Here is a 16489-nt window from a genome sequence, read left to right as displayed (position 1 = left end):
CCCCTGCTATTATTCTTAGAATTAAACTTAGAGGGGTTACTAACTAGCTGGCTGCTACAGAGCTTCATTGAAAATAACTTTTGGAAAAAAAGAGAAAAAAAAAAGTAATGGTACCTGCTTGAATTTTTTAGTAGGTTCATAAAAGAGGTCCTCAGAGCACAGGGTGAGGTCATGACATTCAGAAGATCAAAGTCCACAAATGCTAGCTCTCCTGAATTAAGGTGCACTGCTTTAGTTATTCTCAAAGTCAGGATTGATGAATAAGAACTTGAAAATTTATAAAACTATAACACATGCTATCTACCCTCTATTACAGAGGGAGGAATGAAGGCAATAGATTTCAAATTAACAGACCTGTTAGCACAGATCAACGCACTCATGATCTTACTGAACATCAACTAAACACTGGTATGTGACTAGAAACCTTATTCTGCTTTAAGGTCCAGTAGTGCACCAGCCCTGCCAAGGGTGGACCATAAATACTTTTGATGCTGTTATGCTTTCAAAGATTGCACAACATGAAGCTGGGTAACCCTACCCCTCGCTATATTGAGAGAGAGAGACCAAAACACAAAAAGCAGTATATAACAATGTTTCGGTTAAATTACGTTGAGATTGGACCAAAGAATAATTTTTTTTTTAAGAAAACTTTCAAACTGACTTTTAACAAGACTTCAGCTAGTATAAGCCTTTCAGAAAAAGCCACCTTTCATGTCCCAGAGGCTAATTAATATCACTTTAATATGATTTCATAAATTAACTAAACACTATACTGAAAATAAAGAGAAATAAGCAGAAGGTGAGAGCTGATGTAAAAAAACCCACATGAAAGTGTTTTTATGAAATATGCCATGCAGCCTGCATCTACTTTCCATGACCGCACTGGGAGCAGGCTGGGCAGCCCCACCACCCCTCCGTTCTCAACACTCCCCTTGAGCCAGTGCAAGGAGTCAGACCAGCTGGAAACAAACCAGCAACAAACCAACAAAAAAAAAATTTGCTTTCCACCAGACCACTGAGCTGGTCAAGCTGAACTCATGGTCATGAAACAAAAAATACCGAGATGGGGCAGCTGAAAAAAACCACCTTTGTGAGTGCTGATGCTTCTTATTCTCACCCAGATTCACTAGCCCTCATCTTTCTTGCAGTGTAGCAGACAAATTTCATGCCTGCCACGTTATGTTTCTGGTTACATCTCTCAGGATGGTATCAGTCTTGGTAACACAGCAGCGTTAACTCACATTCAGCTTGTGATACACAGCAATCCTTTCCTGCATTCGCAGAGCAGCGATTCCTGCTTATGTGTTGCATTGGTTATTACACAGCTCCTGTCTTCCTTCGTATGCTTTGGCATAATTCATTTGTCCCTTTCTTCAAAGGGAAGATAATCTATTAGTTGTTAAACTCAGTTTGTTCTTTCTTCTCTTTTAAAAACACTGTGACCCCCTCTGCTCTCCTATTGCTCTGGGACTTCACCTTCTCTTCACAAGTGATAACAGCTCTGGTATTTCCATCCCTGCGAGTATCCTTGTGTTATATTTGTCAGAATCAGCATTTTGGAGACTGTAGTTCATCAGGACAGTTTGACCTCTTCTTACAGGTTTTAGTTATTTATATTGAAGACTGTCACATTAAACAATTGATCTTTCTAATGAAAAATAATGCAAAAATGGCACCATGCAACCCAAACTTCTTGGCATCCTCTGACATTCACAGAATAACAATCCACCTTTTCCTTTAGTATTCTGTAAGTATTGTATGTGCACTTACAGAAAGATTTCTTAAAGTTTGGTGCTTATTTCAAGCTCATTTTATTTTCTTGTCCTACACATTCACATCACCCTTTCTTCACCGTCCTTAGTAAATTAAACTACTTCCCACTTCCCACCTATACATATAGTCCTTGGGCTTGAATCCATAGTTGAGTCAAATTATCCTTGCCACGCATCCTGTCCCTCCTCTGCCATGGGATAGTCTGCAGTTGTGCTGTTACTAGGGTCCCTCTAAAAGAACTTCCAAACCCTACAGTACGCTTGATTAAAGAATATCCTGGTAAGGGTATCTTAAAGAAAAAATCTGCTCAATCCTCTTCTCAAAATTATTTTCATTACTGGTTGTTTGGTGTACTACAACATATCATGCTGCATAACTTAAAAATCAGGCAAGATGGCTATTCTGTTACTATTTCTATTAAGCAACTCCCTCTCCCTCCTAATAAATATCCTTTGCACTATCTTAAAAATGTGTAATATTTCACTCTGATCTTAAAAGCAATAATCTTAATACTTAACATTTAGTATCCTAAACTCTATTTTAAAGATGTATCTCAGCAGCATACAGGCTTCAGCCTGCCTCTTGGAACAGGCAGGCAGATATATTTCACTTTCTAAATCCCTGGTTATATACTAAGGTAAATAACTGAGCCTATCATTCTGAGAAGTAAGAATGAAGCAATGGACATTTCACATTTTTTTTTCCTCTGTCCTGATTCCTGTTTTAAGAATGAGCTTAAATTCTCAGTCATTGGGCTTTAAATTAATGTTCAAACATTTTTCTTAATTCTCTCAAGAGTACCAGGCACATTTAACCTCACTTCATACTTAGCAATTGGTAAGACTGAAGTAAAAGAGGCTTTTCTGATTGAAAGGCAATACACATTTTATAGAAAACATATGGTATGAAATGTGGCTTTATATCTAAACTTCTCAAAACTTCACAATGACAGATGAAACTACATAATTCAAAAGGAAGGGAAAGAAAGGGTGTTTTGTTTTTGTGAGGTGGAAAGAACAGCCAAAAGGCACCAATGCTATTACAAAGACATGGCTTCCTCCCCCTCGTGATGTGTCTAGCAGCTGTAATGCCGCTGACTGCAACAGGGAAAGTAAAAACTCTGAAATGCAACCCAGATTACTGGAGAGAGAATTATTCACGTATGATTTTGAAATCACAGTTAAAGGCATTTTATAAGAGTATACAAAGAAATCTTAAGACGACTGTTTCTAGAGTATACCCCTGCTTTTCCCTTTTATTTGCATATATTTGCAAAATGACGGGAAGCAAGACTGCTTTTAAAAACTTGAGGCCTAGAGGTATGATGCGTGATGTACAAAACTCCAGGAAATGGTTCAAACTTGGATCTGTTATCCTGGTGCAAATCTGTCATCATTCCTTTTAAGTCTGCAGAATCACTAGGATTAACAGCAGTACAAGTGTGAAATTTGGCCGATTAACTTCAGCAGGAGGAGTTCTGTGCAGAGAGAACAGCTGCCGGGTCAGGTGCTATAGCTAGCATGTCTCAACACAAAGCAGTAGTAAGAGGAGGTGCTATGGCAGCACAGTTTCGTGTTTTTGCTTTGATGCTACATGAACAGAAACTGGTACATGTTGACTAATAGTTCTTGAACTGCTGCACAGAGAAATGCAGCGAAGACATGAAATACATGAACACCAAATGGAAACAGGCAAACAATTATGATGTTACACAGACAGCAGCATTTGTAGGAGGAGGACCACAGCAAGCAAGTCACGCAGAATGACTTGCAGTCCAGGGAGAGGATCCCAGCATACCCACTCCATTATGTATTACCACATACTCTGGACTACACATAGCAGCTCTCCTATTTCTGTGCAAACGTCCCGAATCATAACATCTCCTTGCGTAAATAGTTGCTACAGTAGCATGCTAAATTTGGCAATAGAAGGTTGCAAAGACAGGGATGAAAGACTGGCTCCTTAGTTAAGGTCAAGGCTTACACATTCCTGTGGATACAGCAGTCATGGTTTCATAGGTAAGCATGCATCCCAGCATGGATTTAAAATATGGCATGTATTTCTGCAACAGATACAGCCTTTCAGAGCAAAACTATACTCCAGAAAATACTCACTGCTGTATAACCTAAGGACTCTAACCAAAGTCCCTAATTCAGGAGCTGAAGTTCCTTAAGCAGGTGATTAAAGCTCTGAACTTGCATTTTGCAGTTGCAGTTCAGTCATCTACAGAAGGAGCCCGCATTTTTAACATGGTCATTTACAACAGACAGCATAAACAATCTCCCTTCACCTCCACTGGATGTACCTACACCCTTGGAATTTCTGTGTTGTTTTTCCAGAATTTTCAAACCATTCTCTGGAAATATTTGATATTTGAGTCTGGGTGAACCTTGTCTGTGACTACAGTATATGTCTGCCAGCACAGGAGAAGGTCAGGCAACTGAACTTACCATTAACTTACTTTTATGCACTTCGATCAGGAAGATATATGATGACCTTAGCTGCTTCCAAATGATAAATTCCTTAGGTATTTAAAAAAAATGTAGTCAGAGTAGAGAATGGAACAGGAAGAAGTCTAATAAGGTCATTTGCCACTAGTAGAATGTTTGCATTAAAAAGAAAAATACATGTAAAGTATTCTAAATCCACCCCTTAGAGATGTGATGTATTAAGGTTTCGGGTTTTTTAATTTAAGGTCCATTTCACCACAAGTTTTGCAATGACAGTTTTTATCTTACAAGTTTTTGCCAACACAGAAGTTCAGGCTTCTACAACACCTTTTTACCAGGACGCGAACTTCGAACATCTTCTATGAAACACTCCTGAAAGTTTCACACACACACACACACACACAAAAAAAAAGGTGTGTAAAGTGAAATTTAATGCTCCAATGTCTTTTCTATTATACAAGAACAGAAATGCATGTCACATTCTAAATGCTTTATGGAACACACATTTAAATAGAATACCATGACTGATACATTGATTTAAAAAAAAAGGCAGTTGCATCTTTAGACAACAATGGAGCCAGAATAGAAAACAGCCATAAACATTTTCTTCTTCCCAGATTTAACAGAATTGCTTGAAACAAATGAACTCCAGAAAAGCCATCATTCTACATGAAAAAAAATAATAGAGGAAATACGTCTTGAACATAAACTGAGTAGTAGTCATCCTATGGTATGAGATATCACCTGCAGCACAGTATTTCATTTTTGGTATCCATGATGAAGGATAGGAAAAAATAAGATGGGAATAAGAAATAATCATAAGACCGCCTGAATTTGAGTCTGTAAACCTCTGTGTCTACAAGAACAGAGGTTTAGACAAGATGAGCCCTGCACAGTATTTCTATTTCTGTATGTGCACATTCAAACAAAACAGCTGCGACAACATGTAAATCAATCTAAGACCAACTGGTCTTTGTATGTTGGGCTAGGTATAGATTATTGATTGATCAATCAATCCATGAGGGAGTAGTACAGAGTTAAAATAAGTCTTCAGCAAAAACTACAGAAAATAAAAATGTCTGGATATTCTGTCTAAAAAGGTCTTCAAAGATGACCTCAATCATACAGCAAGAAATATGAAAAAAAGATTTAAATAGTACAAATGTTTGATGTGTTTCCAAATAATATTTGAGTTGCAAGAGCAAGGGACTGACCTGCCAGAGTAGCAATGTAAGGTGAAGAAGGAAAAAGCCCAGTTCCCTCTTCTGCATAAAACCATCATGCCTAATAACCTCGCCATGTTATGGCATGAGGCAAAAAGCTCAAGGTATCAATGCATCCCTTATATGAAGCAAGGACTTATCAGTCCCTGTCTGACAAAGCTTATTGTGCTGAGCAGCAGTTACCTTTTAACTCAAGAAGGATTTACAAAACTGAAGAGACTGAGGCAAAGCAATGTAAAAGGCAAGCTCTGCGAAGTCTAGAAAAAAACAAAAAGTTAAGTATAGACACCCTAGGAACAATACAAGACAGACAGGCGAGAGGGGGGACAGGGTATTTGAAAGACTTCTGAAGCAAAGAATTCTGAAAGGTCTGAATAAAGAGAATTGAAATAAAAGGATATAACTGAGAAAAACGGGTCTGAACATCAGGGAAAGCTTCTTGACACGAAGATTATTCTGAGTGATATTTAATGTTCACAGCGGCAGCCTTTTTGAGCTGAACCAGACTGTGGAAACAATCTCCCAAGAGAATGCGGGAATCTCAACTGCACATACATTTGTATCAAGACTGAATAAAACGGTGTTGTGTGTACAAGAGAAGCAATTCCACACTGACAAGGAGAGGATTAGATGACCAGTAATGGGTACTATGATTGCAGTCATTAAAGACAAACTGCAATCAGGTATTTATAGCCAATGTCAAACTTTACTTTTATGAAGTACAAAGATAGCCTTGCTTGATTTCAAGGAGGCTATGTCTTTCAGAAATAGTTTTCAAGTTTTGGTCAAGAGATCAATAAAACAAAATTTAACAGAAGCAAACGAAAGGCACAAACATGTTACAAGCTAACATCAATGATGTCCCCAGTGTGGTATATTTTACCACGTCCATTCTACACTACAAAAGTGGGTCCTTCCTCCACAAACAAGGTTGTCAAAATATTAACGTCATATCATGGAAATATATAGAAATATCTCTATATTTCTTTGTATTAATAAATAAAAAGCTTTAGTTTAAAAAGAGAGAAGAGCACTTCTGTTTGAAATTTGCATTTTTATTTTTATGGTACTTGCATGCTTTTGTATTTGAAATGCAGAGAACAATATAAACACCAACAGAATCACTCTGATAGGAATTATGTACCTATTCCTGTGGACAAGTAAAGCAGAAAAACTTCTCACACTTACACTTCTGTCAAATCTGGTTGTTGACAATTGAACAATTCAGTAGTTCTCAATACAGTAGCAGTTGCAAATACTGGGAAAAGGAGGTTGCTAAGATTCCCTCTCACTCTGCAAGTGGAATTTTCCACTTTATATAAATACTATTTTTGTCAAAGCAATTTGTACAGAGTTCTGCTACCACCACACATGAAATGGAAAGTTCCACAGCTGTAATGAAACTGGGAACTTTTGTTCATGGAACACTTCTATTTTCATATGAAGGACAAACATGCGTCATAGTCAAGAGCTGTGTTGCTTATCTTCGCAGTAAATACAAGATTTACAATTTTATATCTAAATAAATTGTATTTGATTTTAAATGTTAATTTTCCATAATGTATTTCCAGAAAATTCATGATAAATAGAACAACCTGAACACAGCTGCTAGTTGCCATGTCTTCCTTTACACCTACCATAACAATTAGCTTGCATGGAAAGCACTGTGAGCTGAATCAGCAAAAAGCAGAAACGGCTTTCATTTGGGGACATTAGGATTTGCGCAAGCTGCAACGAAGCGAGGAATCTATCAAAGAATGTATACTTACTTTTTCTAGAGTGACTACAACTTTCAGCCATTATTACTAGATACATCAAAGCACTTTGATTAAAAGCTGATCACTAAATCACAGAAAGAAGGGCTAGGCAATCTCAACTCATTCAATCCATCTACATGAAATAAGACTTCTACCTTAAATCTATGGTGCCAGTCAAACTCCACACCATTTGAAAGTAGTGTTTATTATAAATAGCACTCAGAACAGAGGGGGGGAAAAGGAAAGGTAAGTGAAAAGCTGACAGGAGAAGAAAAAAAATGATTGTTACTAGCTCCATAGAATTTGGTGCATTTTCTGTGCATGTGTAGCTCAAAAAAAAGAATAAATCACATATTTGAAAGAGATTTTAGTGAACTGTAAAGAGGTACTCACTAGAAACTACAAAAATTGCTAATACGTCTCACATTTAAAAGAAGAGTCAGCAAGATAGTGTGATATTTGCAGAGTAAACTAATTACAAGCATCACGATCTTGTTCATAGTCTGGAACTTTAATTACTTCAGAGAAAATATAGAAGAAAATAATTAGATAGATTATAGTTGTAAATTATGCAGACTAATTGATGGAGTTATAACAACTACTTCAGCATTTCAAAGTTCATCCTTCAATAGCAACTAGATGCTGAGAGTTCTGTTCTGTCTAATACCAGTGAGAACAATATAGACATATGGTCCATCTTTCCCTGAAGGTCTGGAATCCCACTGCTCAAACTTTTGCTTATGCTGGAAAAGTCAGTTACAAATTTGGCTTGCAGAAAAAAAACCAAACCAAAACAAAACAAAAAAACCCAAAACAAAACAAAAAAGTCATTGGTGATAAATCACAGAAAAAAAGAATCATATGCAACTTTCGGTTTTCAGAAGAGCTTATAGGGCTGGACTTAGGGGCAACACTAGCTTTGCTTGTAGGTTCAGCAACTTAGAGAATCGGAGATTTAACACACACAACACATCAGAAGGGAAATGCTGTCCAAAAGATTCAAGGGAAGGGAAGAGGACTGAAATAGGATATAAAATTTCACTGTAAGACAAGATACAGAATTGCGCCTGAAGGGATACTGACTTAATCAGGAACTGTTTGGCTTAAGGCCAGACTAGAGTTACCTGGTGGTCTTCAGTTCCTCCTACGACAGATATACAGTCACATTTGGCACTATTACATACGTACACATTCTTCTCAGGAGTGCAAATAGGCACAGAGAAGCTTCTACTACTTATATTATAACCACTCTGCAAAAAGAAGCCTGTCAAGTCTCAAGTACTACTGTTATTCTGTCTCTCATAAGAACAAAATTCATTTTATTAAGTGACCTGGCAACTACTGTTCCATACTTACATTGACCTGTACCAATTAATCTCATCAAGCACGTCTGCCCAAGTTTATTCCACTCTCATTTAGATTCCCACCATTCTGTCTCTTTTCTTTTACTGCTTTACAGATAGTTGAATGTACCTGATAAATGAATGAGTAGGTGGCAGTTCTTTACCCTGGTGTCCACCCTCGAAAGGTTAAAAGTAAAAAATGACAGAAATCTTGACATTTGTGAATTTCCTTGTAATGACTTTCAGCTGACAGCCAAGTACATCCAAATAGTTTTCTTAGTTGCTTGCCCTGACATCACACAGCAGAACTGATAAGAATATGCAAGATTATATTCTTCCCATCTGACTGGTACCTCTGCCCAGCATCGTGTGCCTATTGGTGTCAGTAGCTCTCACAGCCAAGCAGGAGACCCAGCCTTGAGCTGCCATCTCCACCCCATGCAGGGTGGCTTGCTGTACCATGAGCCTGCTCCTGTACACCTTTCCACTTTTCATCATCGTAGCTTAACACAAAATAAGTTCAAACACTGATCTGGAAGAGATCCCTTGTAGAGAGCCTACATTAGTGCTGACTACAAAGACAACTTCCTGAAGTGGTCCATATTTTGAAGGGTACCTGTTTGTATAAGCTTTAAAAATATATCAGATAAAATATCAAAGACAAAAATTGCATTAGATCATTCAAACTAATCCCAAACTTTTCATGAGAAAGTTACAGAGCTGTTAACACCAACCAACAAATATCTTGCAACAGCACTCTCCGTTGAAGCCTCCAGTTCCAGTGTTAACCACAGCAGTGGCTGCATTGCTCCCTTCAGCAGATCTGGTCTCAAACTGTACAGCAGAAGCTGTAAGCAAACAAGTGAATAATTGCTGTAAGACCTCAGCTTAAGTTTTAAGTTGTCACACAACAGGCTGGCATGTGAACAGTCAAGGACTACGTAGATTAGAGTATCAGTTTAATTAAGAGTTTTAAGAAAGTGCAATGTAACCGAGAACTTAAAAAATGTGTTATTTTATTTGAATTACATGTACGCTTTGGGTTTATCTATAAACCTTCAAAACCAAAAGACTGCTCAGAAAGCTTTTGTGTCTGAGACAAATGAAAACAATTAAGGAAATCAAACTTTCAGCAAAAGTTGGTTGTGTTTCATAGTGCAGACAGGCTAAATTACTTGATTACAACAAATGACAGAAAAATACAGAAATGTTGCCTTCATTTAGGAGGGCCACAAACAGGTGTAACTGGAGTCACGAGTAACTGAGGACCACATGAGTATCTGTCTAGTTCTCTGAAGTCTAAAACAGACACCAGATGGTATCTCGTGCTGTTGTCAGTGATTGAAGGTGTTCTGTTTTGCTGCGTTAAAAGAGGGTTTGTGTGATGCTGTCAAGTCAGACTGAAGAATAGCTGGTTGCAATCTCCATCTGCCATTTTGCCTCATAGAGAAGAAAAGCCTTTGATAACTGACAGTTCAAACAATCAGGAACCCTGGATTCAAGAAATGAGGTGACACCTTTACAAAATATGGAGCACTAACATGATACATCAACTGGAGAAAGTTGCACTCACATTCAACTAATTTAAGATTCCAAAAGGTGTCCTGGTACATGCTGCATTGACAGTATGCATGCATACATATTAAAGGCAGAATTCCCACAGTACGTCCAGCAGCAACAGTTCAAAGAGATTTTTCAAATATCGGACACAAATTACTTAAAATAATATAGGGTTTTTTCATTAACTCATATCTCGCTGCTTTTGTTTAAGAATGGATTTTCTCATTTAGTATGCCTCAACTACATAAGAACTCCCCTTAATTCCTATTCTCCCTACTTAATCACCAAGCATCCTTTTTTGAAATTGTTCTCCTCTCATAGCTGGTTTACAGCACTAGTCTCAGCAGCATTCAGTCTGATCTTATCAAGCCTTTTCCTCATGAACGATTTTCAATTTTACATGTCAGTAAAATAGCCAAGCCCCTGGCACCATGGAGTTAGGATCAAAACCTGATGATAATTCCTCCCAACCCCCTTTTATTTTATCATTTATAAGAAAAGCATTGCCTTTTTTTCACATGCTTCCTCTTTCAGATCAACACTGAAGCTAGATGAGAACTTTAACCTTTATCTCCTTTAGGAACTAACCCCACTTTTCTAAAGTGGTGTTTGTTCTCTGTTCCATCAATAAACTAAGAAAGCTTGAGCTCCTCTCCAGGTGGCACATATTGTATACGCCAGGAGCCCTTTGCTTTTCATGCAACTCATTCCATTAGAGAAAGTAAACCAGTTTCCTGTTGAATTTTAAAACAGTACCTCATATATAGTTTATAAAAACTGCCAATTACATCAACCTTACTTCTTCTGGTATGTTTTCTGCTTTAAAATGTCACATGCAATACTTCACCCATAGGTGCAGTATCTATTACTGGCTGTAACCGACCGTGCGCTGGCACCCATTTTGTTGCTATCAACAATCACTTAAGCATTACAGATTTTTTTGGCTGACAACATCACCCACTGCATTGTTGTTACACTTAAAGTTGCCATGGAGACAAAAGAACAGCTGATTAGCAATATGAATGCTGGAGAAATGCTTATTCTTTAGTAATAGGATGCTACTTGCTAGTATGGAGTCTCAGGGTTTAATGGAAGTTATTATAAATAGTAACTTCTGAATCAAAGCTTCACACACAAAAAAAATAGACAAAAGACAAACAAACAAAACCACCAAAAAAAGTCTCCTCCATTTCCTCCTGCCCACCCTAGTTCTACTGGTAATAAACACAGGTTGAGGAGTGTCTCCCTGCTGTGGCACAAGAGAACAGCAGAGCAGAAGTTGCCTCCAGTCCCATATCCTAAAGGATACAAACAGTCACTGCACCAAGATGCTTACCTTATTTTCTCTCCATGTGCCTTTAGGTTGCAAATAACCTCAAAATGGGAAAGAATAAGGAAGTTCCATACTTCATCTTCCTCAGCAACTCAGATTAAAGTGCTGCTCCATCCACGGGAACACAACACAAACTAGGGAAAAAAAATAATCAAGGAGCCTCTCCTTGATTTGTTTTCCCCTAGCCGTACAGACCTACTTTTTCTCCAGCACTACACTTTCTACAGAGAGTGTGTGTAGAAGCTCAGACTAACAGCTGAATCTCACTGCTCTCTGCTCATAATCCATTAACTCACATTACAGTATGACTTGCAATTGATGGGAACTGAGGGCACTCAGCCCTGGGATACTTGGCACCTTTCGGATTCCAGTCCTAGATGTTTAATTCCTTTTATCTCACCGCAGCTCCTGCTCCTGAGTGGACAGAACACATGGGTTCAAAATGAGTATCACCTAAAGATGTTTCTGTCTTAAATCCTATTGTTGGCAAGTCAGAGAATTTCTAAAGATCACTATCAACAGCAGATTATCCCTGGTTCAGTACAGTGCATCAGAGACAAAATGCAGAAAAGCAGAGTCTTGTCCTGAAAGCCAATCTGCAAGCAAAGCAAGCAGCTGTCAGGAACAGCTGAAGAGTATTTTCATATGTAAGAGCCTTCCCCTCACCCTCTGCTTGACACTGCTGCCCTTCTTCCAACACCTCAGTGGCAGCAAGAGCACAAAACCTATTCCCAGGGGCTGATGCCTGATCCTTCCCCAGCAGCAGGACCAGTTTTAACCCCTCATTTTCCTGCCCCAGGAGCAGATGCTGACTTGCCTGTTACCACGAGGTGCAGGAAAATACAGTCAGGAGGAAATATTATAGCAGGACAGGAGGTGGTACGGGATAATGCACTGGAGTAGGAGGAAGAAGACTGAGATAAAGATGACTCTTCCTCCTCCTTCACCAGACCACCCTGCTGAATGACTCCTGCACACCCTTTCGAAGTCACTGAATTCCCTCTGCCCTCCCTGCCTTTGCTCCCTACAGCCTTGACATCCCACTTGTGACTCCTTTTACCTCTACAGAAGCCTCTTGCAAACCCACAGCTTTCAACAACTCAGCCTCTGTGCCAAAATACATTTTGTTGACACTTCAGAAAGAATACTTCACACTGAGGATTTATGATCTTTCACTCACATTGGACAAAATCTGCTTTTGCTAAGAAGCCTTGAATTGACTTAGGAGCTCACAGGAGCAAAAATATTAAATGCTAATATATGAAAGAACAGGCAGGCTGTGACAGCGGAGGTCTGTTCTTCTAGCTTGGAAGTTTCCAGCTGAGTGAGAACATTCTATTGATAAGCTGAAATTAAACACACAGATTGATCCCAGTTTTACAAATTCTCTGATCTATAGCAAAGGTGCTTAAAGTGGAACTAATATTCTGAAAGAACACTACTTTTTTGTTCTTTTGAGCAAATATTTTTCTATTACTTGAGGGAGAAGAGGACAGACAATGATGAAAAGCTTTTATTACAGTTATCTAATTCAGCATCCCAGCACTCATATGCAATCCTAAGGTCTAAGGGACATGATACAAATGATCTCAACAGCAAAGAGAAGTGAAAACGTAAGACCAACCTCATCAAAGAGAGGACAAGACAATATTTTAAATAAGCTCCTTGCCCACTCAGGAGTTTCATTATTCCAACCTCAGTTTTATGTCAGCAGGTCCTGCGCTCCAGGCTTGTCCAGTCACAGAGAGATTGCACAGCTTAAGCAAGTAACCTGGGCAGACGCCCAGCAAGACAGGAACTCCTTCCAAAAAGAGTGCTGTCCCCTTATGACACCCTATTCAGAGGCACCAAGAGCCTGTGACTGGGATGCCTGATAAAAGTACACAGCCTCCCCTTGGGAAGTGCATCAGTCCGGGCCAGCAGAGGGCTGGGACTTGGGCATCACCCCACCAACACTGCAGCAGCTGCCCATTTCTGACGAGGCTGAGCCAACACGCCGGTCTCCAGCTACAGACAGAAAAATGCAGCCTGGCACATCACTTCTGACAGGTTGCCAAGCCCAATTCCACATATCTCTACAAGTAAGGGATGAAGGAAGAAGGTAAATCTGCTAACAAAATGGTGACGTTTCTGATCCTTGTGCCCACACAGTCAAGCCCAAATGGAAGGGAAAGAAGTCCACGCACCATGAAACTAGGTAAAACTGAATGGGAAAAGGAGAACAGCTGAGTGGCAGCCTCAGCTCAGTCCCACTGGCATTTTTTTATCAAATATATTTGGAACTGCTCCCACCTTGGGAGAGAAAAATCTTCTCTGAAACACAATTTAAAGAAACATGTGATGGGGCAGGAAATAAAAGGCTTCAATTCAAAAGATTATATAGAAAGACCATTTTAGAGGGGGGGAAACTTTTAGAAAAGATTGTTCAATGAAAAAAATTCCAGATGGGACTCAAAAATAAATAAAGCAAGAAACTGATAACTTCAAGGTCAAGTTGCATTTGAAGATTAACATATATTCAGACATTAAGAAATAAGGGTGTGCATTTAAAGCTTAATAGCTAGTCACACAAATTCCTTGTGAGAGACACTGCACCAGCATCTATGTGAAGTCTACCCTAATTCATTTAAGGACCTACTTAAGTAAAAAAAAAACAGATACACAATTTTCTCAGACAAAATATGAGTCTTTCTTTCACAGGACAACTAGATCTAAAAAAAAAAAAAAAAAAAGAAAAAAATTAATGCCCTGAGATAATGATAGACAGTGGATGTGCAGTGGTAGAGGTTTGCCTAGGATTTCAGCTCCTATGTTTCTAGCTCAGATATCTTAAAGAAGGACAATATCTGGATAAACTGGGGGGTGAAGGAGTAGGATACTTGGACTTCTCAAGTGCAAAGGAAGAAATGCATTTAAAATGAACAGTAAATAGGGGTCAAACGAAGTTTTAGAAGGGATCCAATCAAAGTACGAAAATGAAGAATGATACAAAAACTGGCATACACACCCACAGATCATCTAGCAGCTTCTAGCAATAAAAACAAAAAGCAGACTTAACTGTCATCTTGCTATATTAGCTTAGTACTTCCTCACTGCACCTTAGTGAGAGGAGGGATTCCTTGGTGTGAAGGCACAGATGCAGGAAGCCTTCCCCTCAAGAAGTCTGGCAGAGAGATGCTGCACAGCTGCTCAGAGCAAAGGCCTCTGGGCAGAGCACAGTACAACTGTCACAGCCACCATGCAACATCCTTGCAACAGCTCAAATTAAGAAACATTGCCGCACTTCCAGTAAGTCCATCTTTCACCATTTTGTTTCTTGTGGTGTTAAGAATTGTTCCAGATTCAATTTAATAGCAGTTTGTGTATTTTCTCAGAGGTCAGTATCAAATACTCCATTATTCATGCTCGCGTTTAGGGAATTCATCCTTAGGATATCATGGTTTTTAAATACTGATGAAAGGTCTTAAAAGTCCCCTGCATTTGTATTCATAATTGACGGTATTATATAATCTTTAAGTACTGAATGACTCACAATTGGGTATAAAACACTGACTTTGTAGAAACTGTTATGCTGCTTAGTATTTCTTAGACTTTCCTTGCTCTAAGGGTCCAGGATTTCAATCCCTGATGTTCGGATTTACAAGAAGCAATTCCTCTCAAGTAGAAGTCTTTCCTTTGTTTAATTTTAAAAGAATTTAAAAAGAAAAGATGGTGCTGAGATCCCCATTTTTGTTAGACTTGCGTAACTACATCTCAAGGTACTTCTCAAATAGCTTAACAGAAGGATTTCCCAAATCTTACAACTATATCTCCAACTATAAGCAAAATAAATCCCTAGGTTTAAGGATTCAACACATTAAATGTATTTGAATGAATCTTTCCTGTGTAGACAAAATACTACAAAAATTTATTGTTTGTTCTGTGGTTAGTTTTTCTGTAATCAGCTCACCCTCCCAAGTCCACAAAACCTGCTCATTTCTTTTAACTCAAAGAGCTACTCAGATCCCAGTAACATATCTTTGAAATATCAAGACTATTACTATCTTCTTAAGTATCACTACAGTATAGTAAGTCTTTAATTTAACTGGATTCCTGAAGAGGAAGAAAAAGGGTTATTGAGTTGGTTTTGTTTGCTTGTTTGTTTTACTGTTATTAAGCTGTAATAGGATCCCACCCCTTTCATTATCTGATACTATTTCTCAATGGCCAAGCTTGAACAGGGACTCAAAAAGTAAAATAACGCTGTTCTTAATGTCCCAAGAGCAGACAGCTAACACAGTAAACTGATACCATTTACAGCTGCTAGAAGTAAGCATCTGGCTTAAAGACCTCTCATGTCATCTAACTAATGTTGCAAAGCACCACATATGCACAGAGTATGCCTCTAAAAGTAACTCCAAGGTTACTCCACACAAAGGAACAGCAATAACCAAATGGCAGCATAACAAATCTCACCTTTATGAACCTGGTGACCAGGACAGGAATCACAGACTAACTCCACTGCAGGAAAAGCATTATTCAAAAGGTATCTCTGAGTTGACTAGATATAGACAATTTTGAAATAACGATTTTAATGAGGTTATTAAAACCCTGAAACACAAACATAAAACACCATCCCTACTGCTATTATTAGGACTAATTTAAAAGGTAAAGAATATCTGTACCCCTCACTGCATCACAAATGTTTGAGGCATAAGCAAAGAATGTCCCTTACTTTGATACACTGAAGCATGATTAGGATTGATGGGACAGAAGAAATATACAGTATTGCTAAGGCTTAATATTGGGAAAACCAATATCCAAAACAACCTATCCATTAAAGCAAAAGGAGAACGTCCCACGGGAAAGTCAGGAAAGCCAAATACCTTAGGACTTCTAAAGAGAGATCAGAAAATAATGAAATTCGTGCATGCAGCCTATTCTCACATTTCAGTATCAATTTCACTTTTGTTTCATTTGTATTTTTAATATTAAAACTCATTAAAAGTATTTCAAATGTGATAATTACCATAACTGTAAAATTTAAAGAGCACAGAGCCACAGAGTAATC

General features: G+C 38.5%; 1 protein-coding gene across 8 annotated transcripts in view; it reads right to left on the bottom strand.

Annotated features, from left to right (window-relative positions):
* The window catches only part of ZNF385B (zinc finger protein 385B), a 168234-nt gene that overhangs the window by 68923 nt on the left and 82822 nt on the right, over window positions 1-16489 (bottom strand). The window lies entirely within an intron of this gene.

Source organism: Falco biarmicus, chromosome 8, assembly GCF_023638135.1.
Source record: "Falco biarmicus isolate bFalBia1 chromosome 8, bFalBia1.pri, whole genome shotgun sequence".
NCBI lineage: Eukaryota > Metazoa > Chordata > Aves > Falconiformes > Falconidae > Falco > Falco biarmicus.
This window is presented reverse-complemented; position numbering and strand designations above follow the sequence as displayed.